This window comes from Meles meles, chromosome 4, assembly GCF_922984935.1.
Source record: "Meles meles chromosome 4, mMelMel3.1 paternal haplotype, whole genome shotgun sequence".
NCBI lineage: Eukaryota > Metazoa > Chordata > Mammalia > Carnivora > Mustelidae > Meles > Meles meles.
Window position 1 is genome coordinate 160861937 of NC_060069.1, and position 14153 is coordinate 160876089.

Consider the following 14153-nt stretch of genomic DNA (forward strand, 5'->3'; position numbering starts at 1 on the left):
GCCCACTGAGCCCCCCAGGCGCCCTGACTTTGTTTTTTAACCTGCAAATTCCCAGCAGATGGCACACTGGAATTGGGATAATGTGGGGAGTCTAATAAAGTAACCATTTTAAAAGGTGTACAAGAGGTAAGTGTGGAGCCCGCTTGGAGTCAGTAGCAGTGAAGGCAGCTCTTCTGTCCTGCCCTCCGCACCTCAAATCCTAAAGAGGGAGAGGATCCTTCCCAGAACCTGGAGGAAGAGAGGCTGTGTGAAGACCGTCCTTCTGAGGAGTGGAGGCTGCAGCCGGCTTGAGGGGTCCCTGCGAGGAGACAACTGGGAGACAAAATGCCCAAACTCACAGCCACTTCCTACTTGGGTCTTCTGTTGGTACTTGCCCTTCCTTAGCAAAATTCAGCTGGAAGTCCATCTAGGCAGACTTCTGGGGTAGACAGTCCAGAGATGGCTGGGAGGCAGTTTGGAGGGGCAAATGGGAGTTTTCTGACACACTGCAGAGCAGCTGAACCAAGTAGAGCCAGGCTTGAGGCTGCATGATGTAGCAAATTCCTTATTTTAAAGTCACATTGAATTGGGTTTTCTCCTTCTGGCATCCCAAAGCATCCTGATATACATACACAACATATTTTATGTACATAGTTATTCTAAATATATAAATATATATTGGCTGTAAATTGAATGAGCAAACCCAAAGAAGGTCCTAAAGCAACCTGCCTATGGGTTTCCAGGCCTAGACACAGGCCATGCCACTGGGAGGCCAACTTCCAAGCAGGAAAGGACACCAATGGTGCCCCACATGTGGCAAGAGCCTGCAACTGGCTCACTCTGGGAAACAAAGAGCAGGGCTACGGTTTTCTTCTTGTGAACAAAAAACATGTTGCTTTTGATAAAGACTGTTTTCCTGGCTTTGAGGAGGGGCGGAGACACAGTTGGAGTTAACTGTAAGCCTGCCAGCTAGCATAGGAGAGAGTAGGGGCACTGAATGGACAAAACAATAGGAGCTTGCAAAATAACGTCCCAGAGCACACGAGAGAAATAAATACCTTGAAAGCGTTTCCAGTAAGTACAACAAATGGGACAATACCTCCGAGGAAATCCAAACACTGCAGCCATCATCAAAGGGCTTTAACTCACTGCAGCACTCTTCAAAGACGCAGAGGCACGGGTTACAGTCGGAACAGCTTGCACAGTTGGGATCAAGAAGTGGGTGAGAAAAATGACTGATTGGAGAGCCTGGAAATTAAAAAAAAGAAAAAAAAACACAGAACAAAACTGGAAATATCGAGATAAATGATTTAGTGAAACACAACTAACTCTGAAGTAGACACAGTTAGAGAGAGAATTGGTGAAATAGAAGATTGCACTGGGGAATCAATGCTAATGAGACACAGAAGAAAGGAAATATGTGAACGAGAATGGAATAGTATGGAGGGTGAAATGAGAGGCTGAAACATGCATCTAATAGAAGCTCCAGGATGACAGATGACGGGAAGGGGTGGAGGAAGTATCCAAATTGTGATAGCTGCCAAGTTTTTTAAAAATTGAAGATAGGCACGATTTTCCAAATGGAAAGACAGCACCAAGGAACAAGCAGGATATGCACCAACAAACCCCCAGCCAGATTCATTGCAGTAGGAATGCAGAACGTCAGGGACAGAGAAGGCAGCTAAGGGGTGCCAAGGAGGAATAAAGACAGACATCCGTCACAAGGAAGTGATACTTAGACTAATAGCCGGCATTTCACACTGACGGTGGAAGATGGTGAGTGAACACTTTCAAAAAACAGAGGAATATGACTTTCAACCCCAAAATCCATGAGCGATCAAGTTACTATTAAGATGAAATGCAGGAGCACCTGGGTGGCTCAGTGGGGTAAGCCTCTGTCTTTGGCTCAGGTCATAGTCTCATGGTCCTGAGATCGAGCCCCGCATCAGGCTCTCTACTCAGCAGGGAGCCTGCTTCCCCCTTCTATCTTACCTGCCTCTCTGCCTACTTGTGATCTCTGTCTCTCTCTCCTTGTCAAATTAAAAAAAAAAAAAAAAGATCAAATGCAGAAGGAAGACTTCAGACTCAGAAAGAATGAGGAGTTTAGCACAGACTTCTTTTGTGTGTGTGTGTGTGTTTATTTATTTGACAGCGATCACAGGTAGGCAGAGAGGCAGGCAGAGAGAGAGGAGTAAGCAGGCTCCCTGCTAAGCAGGGAGCCTGATGTGGGGCTGGATCCCAGGACCCTGAGATCATGACCTGAGCTGAAGGCAGAGGCTCAGCCCACTGAGACACCCAGGCGCCCCTAGCACAGACTTTTGATGAAAGAAAGACAAGGTCAGTGGTTCTCAACCTTGGATACCCATTAAACCACCTTGGGGGAAATTAAAAAACTCCAGGGCCCAGGGCATACCCAGAGCCACACGTCAGCTCATTCATGTGTCCTGAAGTGGGTCCAACATTCAGCCCACGTTGAAGTCACTGTGCTACCTAGAGACTTGAGGAAGAAGGAAAATGGATCCAGGAGAGGCTCCCAAGAACACAGGAATCAGTAAGGTATGTCGGTTAATATAATGGACTATCGTTTGGGGCGACAAAATCCTCCACAATAACTTCATTGATTTGGGTGAGCTCATTATTGGACAATCTAATTTCTCTGGCTTCGTTCTATCCCAGGTGAATTTTTCTCACTCCCTTGTTATGTGATTGACCTTTGTTTGGAGGGAAAAGGTCTGTTCGGCAGCATGAGTCCGTGACGGAAGGCAGCAGATATCGTCTTACAGCGCACTGGAAATACCTGGGGAGGGCTGCAAACCTTTTGCTGCTTGGGGTTTCTGCCCTGAGGTTCTGCTTTCCTGCATTCGGGGTGAGGCCACAGTGACAGGGCTCTCAGATCCCCGCTGAGGCAGCTGAGACAGAGACCCCCTGAGGTAGGGATTCTCTGCCAAGGACGTGAGAACAAGCAGAGGAGGCAGACTCAGGTGCTGAACTGTTCTGGAAACCTGGAATTAGTGGATTGCCGAGTCCTTCCAAAGGTACAAATATGGCTCCTTTTCACAGTTATTTTTTTTTAGACAAAGAATTCAAAGCTAAATCGATGTCTTTTGGTCGCACTGGCACTATCTAGAGGATTCGTGGCTAATTTAAAGAATTGCTGACTTCTGTTTCTCCCGGGCCCACTTGTGGACTTCACGTCTGGAGCGTCTGTCCGTTCGTGGGAGCGCCACGGGTTCAAAACTCTTATCTCAGCCGTGCTGCTACCTGGGGGACTTTGGACAAATCAAGCCATTTCTGATGGGGTTACTTCCTTAACCGGGAAGCGGGGAGGCCCGTCCGTCCCGCGGTACGTGTGGTTACAGTCACCTGATAACCAGCTCTCCGGAAGGCCCTGGGTGGTGACCAACGATAAGGAGGTTACCCGGGGCTTCTGTGGAAGCCTAGTGACCTTTGTCCAAACATTTCTTTTTATTTCCTTTCAACAGACACTTATTTCCATGGAGCACCCACTAGGTACAGTCTCTTGCCGGGACACCTCTGAGTCTGAGATAATAAGACACCGTCCCCACCCTGAAACTCAAAGTCCCTCCTGAACAACCATTCCTGGAACAGGGGTTGCAAACCCAAATGCCTAAGGAACAGACGGTGGGCAGTCCGGACCTGTGCGGGTCCGGAACATGAGCCGACAGGGGCTGTTTGTGTCTGCCTCGGATCGAGGTATTCAGCAGCACGCGGTTGTCTCCCCCGGCGCATTTCTGGGCTGATTCGGGTGAGACCTGTTCTCCAAAGTAACACAAAAGCTGGCCCACTTTAGGAGGATTCAAGGGCTCCCTTCTTCAACTCCCATTCTGCTGGCCGGCTGTCAGGGTTTTCAACGCGTTACTGTGCGTGAAAACCACTCGGGCACCTGGTGCAAAACACGGATTCCCCGGGCCACCCTCGGGCAATGGGTCAGTGGGCCCCTGTGGGTCCCAGGAATCTGCATTTTAAGCCAGCGGTCACACTTGGGGAAACAAGCCCACTCTCTGCAGGTTTGGGCCCGCCTTCCCGCAGGCTCCGTCCTCCAACAGCCAGGTGTGTCCGCTGTCCCTCTCCTGACGGGACGTCGCCGGAGCAGGGGTCACGTCTGCATCGCCCCCAAACCCCCCGTTTCGCTGACTAACTGCTGTGAGAATATGGAACAATGGTTTAGGGTTTCTTTCCTGGGACACTTCATGAGCCTCGAGGCCGCCCTGTGGTCTGCTCAGTCGCCACGGTGACGCTGTCACCACAAATGGCCCTTCAGTGCCACGGCTGGTGGCGCTGTCAGGGACCCTGCCAAGGGCGTGATTCTGTGAAGGCTGGGTTATTAGTGTGTCTAAGAACCCTGGAGAACACGGGACCGGTTCGAGCCCCTCGTTTTACACACTGGGAAACTGAGGCTTGCAAAGGCAACGGGCGGCCCCTGGTCCCGCACCAAGACAGTGGCTGGCCTCCCCGGGTCCCTCTGCTCCCTCCAGATCTGCCCCTTTCCCTCCTGGCTTCGTCGGATTCTCCCGTGGGGGTGCCCTGCGAGAGCTGGTCCTCACCATTTCGAGGGCTTCTCCATCAGCACAGAACGTCTGTGGCGTGTTGACTTGCTGAGACCTTTGTCTGGGGCTGTGGCCCTACCAAGGTGGAGGTGGGGAGAGGCCTCAGATGTCCCTCCACGCTCACTCCCTGTGTAGAACAGCTCTACCTGGGCCAGAGTTACCCTCCCTGCCGAGGGTTTGTCTGCACACCCATCTCTTATCTCTCAGGAGGGTAACAAATGCGGCCTCGGGTCACCAACACGGGGACGTGGCTCCCGCGGGTGGCAGGTGACGCCCGCTCTGACCCTGCCGTGGTCTGCATGTTTGTGTCCTCTCCCATTCCTGTGTGAAACCCTCACACCCCCCCAACCTGTCCCTGCCCCCGGTGATGGCCTTAGGGGGTGGAGTTTCGAGAGCTGTTCGGGTAATGAGGGCAGGACCCCTGTGCATGGGGTTAGGGTCCTTATAAAAAAAGACCCGAGAGAGCTCCCTGCCGCCCTCGACCACGTGCGGCCACAGCAGGAAGACACAGCCGTCTAGGAGCCAGGACGAAGGTCTCCCTAGACTCGAGATCCGACAGCCCCGGATCGTGGCCTTCCAGCCTCCACGACGGTGCGAGACAAGTGCCCGCTGTCTCTAACCCCGGGTGTGGTGGTCAGCTGCAGCCCGTCTCCCACTGTCCCTCTCCCGCCTGCCCCAGTCGACCCTCCGGCCGCAGGGCCTGCTGCAGACTGCTCTGGACGGTCTCGCGGTCTGGCGTCACCCGGAACTCCGGAGAGCGCTCTGGGACAGCTCTGGGGCCATCTCCCCCTTCAGTCCATCTGCCTGCTGTCGTGCGGGCCTCATGCGCCCCAGACCTTGACTTGGCCAGCATGCGCACATCCTTGAGATGTTTGTCTCTCTTGCACGGGGGCCCTTGCTTCTCCTCCTCCAGGCTTCCAAAGCTGCGCCCTCAGGACGTCCCTGGTTCCAGGCTCCTCCCTGCTTCCCCTGGACACTCTGCCCACGGGCATCGTGTGTGTCCCGCTCCGGCCAGCTGGCCTCCCACCTCTCAGCTCTCTCGGGCAGCTCTGGACCAGGAAGCTTGGCCCCCCCTGTCCTTGGAGGGGCTGCTCTGGTGCACCCGGACCAGACGGCACCCACGGCTCCGTAGTGACGTTGCTGAGCAGGAGCCGCGAGGACAGAGGATAGAAGACAGCTCATTGCCCCTCACTCAGCTCCAGCCCTGAGGAAAGCCCCGGGAGCCATCCCCTCTCCCATCCTGCCTCTGTCCTCCCTTTGTCCCCATGTCCACACAGCCAGACCTCCCTGCTCCCCTAACTGAGGGTGACCTGTGGCCCAGGGGACATGGGACCTCCAGCTGGTAGATCCGTAGCCCCCAGGTCTCAGGGGGCCTGGACCCGGGGTGGGGACCCCTGTTGGTGGAGCAGAGGTTGCTCTGGAAGAAAGGTGTCCTTTCTAGCTTCTCATTCCAGCAGTTTCCACGGAGCTCTTAGCACATCTCGGTGGCCGCCAGCGGCCAGGACAAAGCAGGTGGGTGCTGCAGGGGCAGCAGCCTGCCCTCCCCAGAAGTTCAAGGACAAGTAGGGAAGAGCTACCCTGAGAACCAGAGGCAAGCACGGGCCCCGAGACGGGGACAGGGAAGAGACGGGTTCCGGGGAGCCTCTGAGATGCACAGTCTCGTAGGTGACCCGCACGTTTGCCAAGGTGGGACTGGGAAGGGGACAGGAAGTCCAAGACGGCCAGTGGTGACAGAGGGGAGGGACGGGGTGTTCTCACGGCCGAATCTGTAAGGCCCTCACAGCTCTGCCCTCTTCGGTCATGTTCATGGGTCCTTTTTAAAAAGCGTCTTGTTTGGATCCGGGAGGGATATGGACCATGTTACGTCAGTTTCAGATGTACGGTGGAGTGACCCGATGCTTCCACACGTGGCCTGCTGCTCGCCCCGGCAGGACCCGCCTTTCTCCCATCACGGTTCCTTTTTTGCGTGGCTTCCAGAAAGAGGTGGACGTTCGCCGCGACTCTGGTTCTAGACCTCATGCGTCCACGTTCCGCCTGGGGATGGGGATGCCCCGTGAAGGAAAACACTTTGGAATTAGCACGTGTGCTCTCGGGGACTGGCCAGGGGAGAAGGGACAGGGGGGCTGCAGCTGGGCCTGACTCGGGGTCTGGGCTTGCCAGCGAGTCACCTTCACCTTGCCCACCGTCGGTTTCCTGCTGAGAGACGTGAGAATAATTGTTACGAAATCCCGGGGCGTGCCTACGACCCACCTGCCCCATCCGGGACACCTGCCTTTCTCCACCTTTCGGTGAAATGCTTGGTTTCTGGGGGTGACTGGTGTGGCTTATGAGTCACTCGTCCCTAGAAACCAGAGTTTCCCCAGCACCTGGCTGCTTCCTTGTTGCCAAATATGATCAGTTTTTAGAGCTTTCTCTTCAAAGGGCTTCTGAGGGACATTCAGCACGACGTGAACTTCCTCGGGGAGTCCCCGCTTTTATTCCCCGGGTCTTCCTCTTCTCACATGACTTACCCTCCCCGACAGCTCAGAGCAGGCATCGGATTTCCAGATGCCTCACGCTGCCCTTCATCAGCGCACGGCCTGCTCCCGTGTGGAACCGTAACACCTGCTGCGCATGCCCTCAAGATCCCCTTCTTCCCCCCAAAACTCTGAGTAGGTCTCCCGATAACACTGCTCAGACGTCAGTTAGGATTGCTGTTTGGAGCGGATCAGTGGTGGGGGGTGGGGAGGGGAGAGTCAACCCGGTTTTAATTACACGGTCGTCTTTCAAGCGACTGTCCGTGCGTCTTTTATTTGTCTTAATTTTTAAATAGATGTATTTGTTTATTTGAAAGACTGAGAGCAGGGGGAGGGGGAGAGAGAATCCTAAGCAGACTCCCTGCAGAGCGCTGAGCCCGATGCCGGGCTGGATCTCAGCATCCCGAGATCGTGACCTGATCCAAAATCAGAAGCCAGACCCTCCACTGACCAAGCCCCCCAGGAGCCCCTCGATATGCATTTTACATTAGGCTTCCCAGAGGCTGTGTTTGAAACTCGCTGGCAGAATTCACAGCGCGTGGTTGGGATCTCCCACAACTGGCACAGAATTCAGTGTCGTTTCAATAGCGTGTCCTGGGACCCACTTCCTCCACTTGATCGTTAGGAAAGATGTTGTTTATTAATGCTGGATAGTAAGTTTGTCGTCCAAAGGCCAACAGCTGCGGACTATTAGAGTCTGAATTCTGAAGCCAGACGTAACCGTTGAGCTAAAGATTCCCTTAATATTTTCTTTTTTATTGGTATTTATTTTTTTTTAAAGATTTTATTTATTTATTGGACAGACAGAGATCACAAGTAGGCAGAGAGGCAGGCAGAGAGAGAGGAGGAAGCAGGCTCCCTGCTGAGCAGAGAGCCCAATGCGGGGCTCGATCCCAGGACCCTGAGACCATGACCTGAGCCGAAGGCAGAAGCTTCAATCCACTGAGCCACCCAGGCGGCTCTCCCCTAACATTTTCTTAAATTAGATCGGGCCTGGGCTGAGTTATCCCAACGACTGTCCTATAGTTGATTTCCCTCGGGGGTCCCTGAACCCCGATTTGTAAACCAAAGGGCAAAGGGGCAATGCAGTCCTTCCAGGCTATTCCTAGGAGATGGGGACAGCCCAGGAGCTGAATTCCTCTTTCCTGGGTGGGGCTTTCTGGGAGGGAGGGGTTAGGGGAACCGTTCCCAGGCCTTCGCCCCGGGAAACCTTGTGCGTGGCAGGTGCAAGGGGCACCACTATCCCACGCAGATGTAGGCACGGCCTGTGTCCGCCCCATGGTGGTGGCAGTGGGGGTTTCCTCTGCTTCTCCAGGGAAATGGTGACTGCATTCTATTAGCCTTGCGGGTAATGACCCCGCGCCACTTCTAGAGACCAGTTTCCATGTTAAATGGGTTCTCTCGTGAGGTGTAACTTAAGACAAACCCGACCCATCTTTTACACCCTAGTGAGAATTAGTAATAGCCTGCCTGCCTTCTGCCCTCTGAGAGTAGCCAGACAGAAAAGAGAAAGGTGCTGAAGCTCCCGGGTCACAAAAGGCTTGGGGACCTAAAGTCCCAGGAGGGGATGAAAGGGCCCTGAGCCTGATCTTTGTCCGATTTACAGTCTTTGTGGGATGGGCCGTGACTCTGTTGAAAGCCCCAGAGAAGGGACCTGGTGCCTAAAACTATAAAGACTGGGGACCACAGATGGAGCAAGCCTGGCTTTAGGGTCAACTCACTCCTGCCCACTCCCTCCCCTGTGGCAGAGATGACGAGTAGCCGTGATCCTAGTTCAGCCATGATCCTAGGGTGCCAGGCCCTCCGGGTCCCCAAGCGACTCCATATACACCCGAGACCAGCCCTGCTCTGAGGTCCCCCAGCAGCCCTTCAGCTGCCCAAGGCCGCTCTGGCCCCTTCGCCTTGTCCGCAAGTCTCATTTCCTCCTAACAAGAGGCTGGGGTAACGTTCAGCAACTGGCTGTGTGCCAGGCCCTGTTGGGGACCAGGATGTCATGACGGGACCAACCAGCAAAGGCCTGCCCTAACAGGGCTGCTGGAGCCCCCTCCTGGGGGACGTGCACCCCAAAGCCGCCCAGCGCCCAGCAAGGATCACGTGTCGGGGTTATGAGGTCCTGCCGTCTCCTGCGTGGTGTGGCTGCCTGGGCCTGGCCTCCCCGTGCTGGCCCCAGCAGGGGTTTCTAGTCCCGGCAGGACTCAGGTCCTCCCCTTGCCGCCATTCCAGAGCCTCCGCGTCACACACCGGGCTGGGAGGCTTTGCACAGACCACACTGCCGGCCGTATCTTCCCCACTGTACTGCAAGCTGCCTTGAGCTAAGCTTCAAGAGCAAACACTCCGTTGGCATGTTGACTTAATCTTTGTATGACTCTTGGTGCAGACTTGGGATATGAACTGGGGCTGCGACCACTCTGGGGTCAAAAGCTGGAGATGCTGATGAGAGCCAGACAGGCCTGGAAGACGGGCACGGAAGGAAAAACGAGAGGGGAGAGGCTGGAGGGTGGGCCTCCCCATGCCAGACATTTGGGGGGGGGGGCAGCCACTCCTGCAGGTGAGAGGGGATCAGATCCCCCAGGGAGGGGAGCAGAGCAGCCCCCAGGCTGGGGACAGCCACCAGGAGTCACAGGAGCCATTGGGAGGGAGGCACTTGGACTTTGCCAGCATTTGAGGTGGTCCATGTAAGTCAATTACACTTAACAGCGTTTTAACTGTGACTTTGCGTCTCGGGCGATTTTACAATGGTTTACAACACTGGATTTGGTTCATTCTGTTCCTATAAAGTTGATGGGGTGCTCTTCTCATGTTATGGAAGGCGCCGTGCAAACAGACGCCTGTTTCCTGGTCACGGAGCCAGTCACGACCAAGCGGAGAGGTAAAGTCCAGACGTGTTGGCTCCCAGGATGTTGGCAAAGTCCACAGGATGGAGTCTTTGGGCTCGTCTCACCCACTTCCCGTGTGCAGGGCACCCTCTCCGGAGAGAAAGAATGGGCACAGCGGCCCAGGGAAGTGGGGAGACCCGGGGAAAAGGAGGGCAGGCAGAGTTGGTGACTAAGTGGGTGAACATGCTTCCTTGTGGCCGCATCTCGGGCACAAGGAGGTGCCCAGAGCTCAGGGAGGGCATTTGTAGGCTGAGGTGCATGCCCTGAGCCCAGGAGAGCTTCTCCAATGGCGCCCACAGGTTGTCATCCCATCCCCCCTCCTAAAGCAGTCCTCCCGGTCACCCAGTCAGTGGAGAGGTGGCCAGGTCACTCTAGTCCTAGAGCCCATTTGCTCATAGACGCACTCCCTGGAGACTTCCAGCCTAGCGGAGGCTGTCTAGCGCTCCTTGAGAGGGGACTTGGAGCCTGAGGGAGCCCTGGGAGTGGGGACAGGAACTCCCTGTGTTTGAGTACAGTTGGAACTGCCCAGAGCTAAAAGGCAGCTGAGAAAACACCGGATCCTCCAAGGGGGGAAAGCTGATGGGGGCCCATGCGGACGGCTGGTGTCCTCAGAGTTTATACCCCAGGCAAACAATGATGAATGAATGACAAATAAACCCAATGAGCAGAAGGAGCCAGCCAGCAAGTGCTCCTAGACTGAGTGGAGGGGAGAAGTCTTCCGCCACCACCATGGCCCAAGTTCACTGTTAAGCAGGGAGGAAGAGCACACAGGTGACATCCCAGAAGCAGCGCGACCTGACCTCCGTGCCTCCTGGTCGGGCGCACGGGGAACACGGCATCGGTGCTGGGGCGGTTCTGCCGAAAATGCATCAGCCGGATCGGATCACGAGAGAACACTGGGAAACCTACATGGAAGGACGTTTGGCGAAATAACTGGCCAGTACTCCCCCAGAGAGTCAAGATCGTGAAAGGCAAAGAGAGACCAGAATACAGGAGACGAAAGAGCTGTGACCGTGACACGCCTGGAAGGCGGAGTGAGAAAATCTGATGATGATCTAACCGGAATTCCGCAGGGACATAGTAGAGACGGTGGGACGGCTGTAACACCCAAAAAAGTAATGGTTAGGAACTTTCCAGAATGTTGATAGACATCAGCCCGTGGGCCGGGGAGGAGGAATGACTCCAAAGCAAATAAATGAGAGGGGACTCCATATTCACACACAACACAGAAAAGCCACAGAGCATCAAAACAGAAAAGGAAAATCATAGACACAGACACGAATCTTAAAATTGGGAAGGAACGGGAGTGTCCACTCTCCACCTCCGCTCAGCACTTTACTAGAACAACGCACACAAGGAAGAAAGACTGGACGGGAAGAACTAAAATGATGTTCGTTCACACGCAACATGACTGCATGGAACGTGGGAACTCCTAAGGAACCCACAAATACAAACAAATGGCTAGAACTGGTGTGCAAATATAGAAAGGTGGCAGGATGCAAATGTTTTGTTTGTTTGTTTGTTTAAGAGAGAGAGTGATGGGGAGGGGCAGAGAGAGAGTCTCAGAGTCCCCACTGACCGCAGAGCCCGAACAGGGCTTGACCTCACAACCCTGACCATGACCTGAGCCCAAATCAAGAGTTAGATGCTTAACCAACCAAGCCACCTAGGCACACCCAAGGTCAGTATTTTTAAAAGTCAAATTTTTCTGTGTACTAGAACATTAGAAAATGAACTTTAAGAAAATTGTTTAAAGTAGCATTGAAAAATGAAACACGTGGAGATGAATTTAACAACAACAACAACAAAATATATACGAAGCATCTACACTGAAAAACCAAAAACCAGCGTGCCTGGGTGGCTCAGTGGGTTAAGCCTCTGCCTTCGGCTCAGGTCGTGATCTCAGGGTCCTGGGATCGAGTCCCACATCGGGCTCTCTGCTCTGCAGGGAGCCTGCTTCATCCTCTCTCTCTCTCTCTCTGCCTGCCTCTCTGCCTACTTGTGATCTGTCTGTCAAATAAATTGAATAATTAAAAAAAAGAAAAAGAAAACCAGTGCAGATAGAACTATATAAACATCTAAGCAGGAGAGGAGAGGTGGGACATGTTTTCAGATCCAAAGATTTCCACCGGCAACAGTGCTCTGTCTGTTGTCCCCAAATTACCCTACGGATTAAATGCAATCTCAAACAAAATCTCAGAGTCTTCATATCGTAAAAGTTTTCAAAATTCATTCTAAAATTTACATGGGAATGCAACAGACCCTGAAGAGCCAAATTTAAAAAAAAAATGAATAAAATTTGAGGACTCGCACTACTTGACGTCAAGATTGACTTTAAAGCTACAATAATTAAGACAGAGCGGAACTGGCCTAGGATAGACCAGCGCAACAGAAGAGCATCCAGTGACGGACCCATGTTTATCTGGTCAGTTGATTTTTCACATTTCAGCCAATGCCTTTCAGTGGAGAGAGGGAGCCAGGAAGCTGGACTAAAGAGATATTCATATTAGAAAAATGAGCCTCTGCTCCTCTCCTGTGTCATGCACAAAAATTAATGCACAGTGGATTATTGACTTAAACACAATAACTAAAACTACCAACTTCTGTCTTTGGGCAGGCAAAGACTTTTTTTTTTTTTTTAAAGATTTTATTTATTTATTTGACAGAGAGAAATCACAACTAGGCAGAGAGGCAGGCAGAGAGAGAGAGGGAAGCAGGCTCCCTGCTGAGCAGAGAGCCCGATGCGGGACTCGAGCCCAGGACCCTGAGATCATGACCCGAGCCGAAGGCAGTGGCTTAACCCACTGAGCCACCCAGGCGCCCCCAGGCAAAGACTTTTAAGGCAGGACACCGAAAGCCCTGGACAAGAGAGAAAAAAAGTTGACCATTAGATTTCATTTAAAATCTTCCAATAAAAATCACGAAGCAAATTGACAGGTAACACAGAGACTGGGAGACAGTATTTCTCATATAAATATCTGACAAAGGACTTGTATCCAGAATATATAAAAAAGCTGCTATGACTTGGCAATACTCAGTATGGCTATAGTCTTCAAATTTCAGAAACATAGTTTCCTATAAAGCCGTTAATGCCTCAGTAATAAATAGAATCCAAGCATGTCTTAGCTAGAGTCTCTGTGCAGAGTCCTAGGCAGGCTGTAATCAGGGTGTCAGATTACCTGTGTTCTCATCCGAAGTTTGACTGGGGAAGGATCACTTCCAAGCCCACTCTGACTGCACAGTTCCTCCTGGTTGTCTGGATGAGCCTCAGTATCTCATGGGCTGCTGGCCAGAGACCACCTTCAGCCCCTAGAGCCACCCCCAGATTCTTGCCATGGAGGGTTGCTCTCCATGACTTCCTCTTTCCTCAAAGCCAGCAAGAGAGTGAGAGCAAGGCTGGGGTGGAGGGGAGGAGGGAGAGAAAGTGGGGGAAGGGAGACAAAGAGGGAGGGACTCCAACAAGAATGCTGAAGGCTTATGTGATTGGAGTCACATACCTCCGGATGCCACTGTTGTGTTCAGTTGGTTAGAAGCAAGGTGCACATCTCTCCACACTTGAGGGGAGAGCATTGCACAGGGTGTGAACCCCAGGACTGGGAGTGAGGGGTTGCAGGGACCACTTCAAGAGTCTGCCAACCAGAAGTCCAAGTGTAGATCCAAGTTTTCCTTGACTTTATAGAAAAGCTGTATTCTACCAGTAAAGATAAAACAAATAAATCAACAGAATTGAACAATGTGAAGGACGCAGAAATTATTCTGTGAATAGAACATTTTTTTTTAAAAATTATCACGAAAAAAAAAAGACAAAGCCATCCTCAGATTAAAAAAAAAATTATCACAAATGTCTTTTTTGAGATTAAAATTATTGCCTTCATAAAGCAAAGACAACATGATATGAAAGAGAAGCTATCAGAGAAAAGGAAGATGTATATAAAATACCATTCTAGTTGTTGACACAGAATTTCAAAAATTGAGTTAGAAATAAAGGCAAGGGGGAGCATCTGGGTGGTTCAGTTGTTAAGCGTCTGCCTTTGGCTCAGGTCTTGATTCCAGGGTCTGGGATCGAGCCCCGCATTGGGCTCTCTGCTCTATGGGGAGCCTGCTCCTCTCCTTCTGCCTGCCATTCCCCTGCTTATGCTCTCTCTCTCTCTGTCAAATAAATAAATAAAATATTTAAAATTAAATAAACAAACAAATAAAGGCAAGGAAAACCC

The 14153-nt window shown here is 52.3% G+C and overlaps 1 long non-coding RNA gene across 1 annotated transcript; it reads right to left on the reverse strand.

Annotated features, from left to right (window-relative positions):
* Nucleotides 1–171: 171 nt before the first annotated feature.
* LOC123940231 lies at nucleotides 172–7083 on the reverse strand. The gene is made up of 3 exons (XR_006818053.1): nucleotides 4545–7083; nucleotides 1079–1227; nucleotides 172–298 (listed from the first exon to the last, which is right to left on the reverse strand). It is a non-coding gene; the product is annotated as an uncharacterized LOC123940231 (long non-coding RNA).
* Between the last annotated feature and the right edge of the window lie 7070 nt (nucleotides 7084–14153).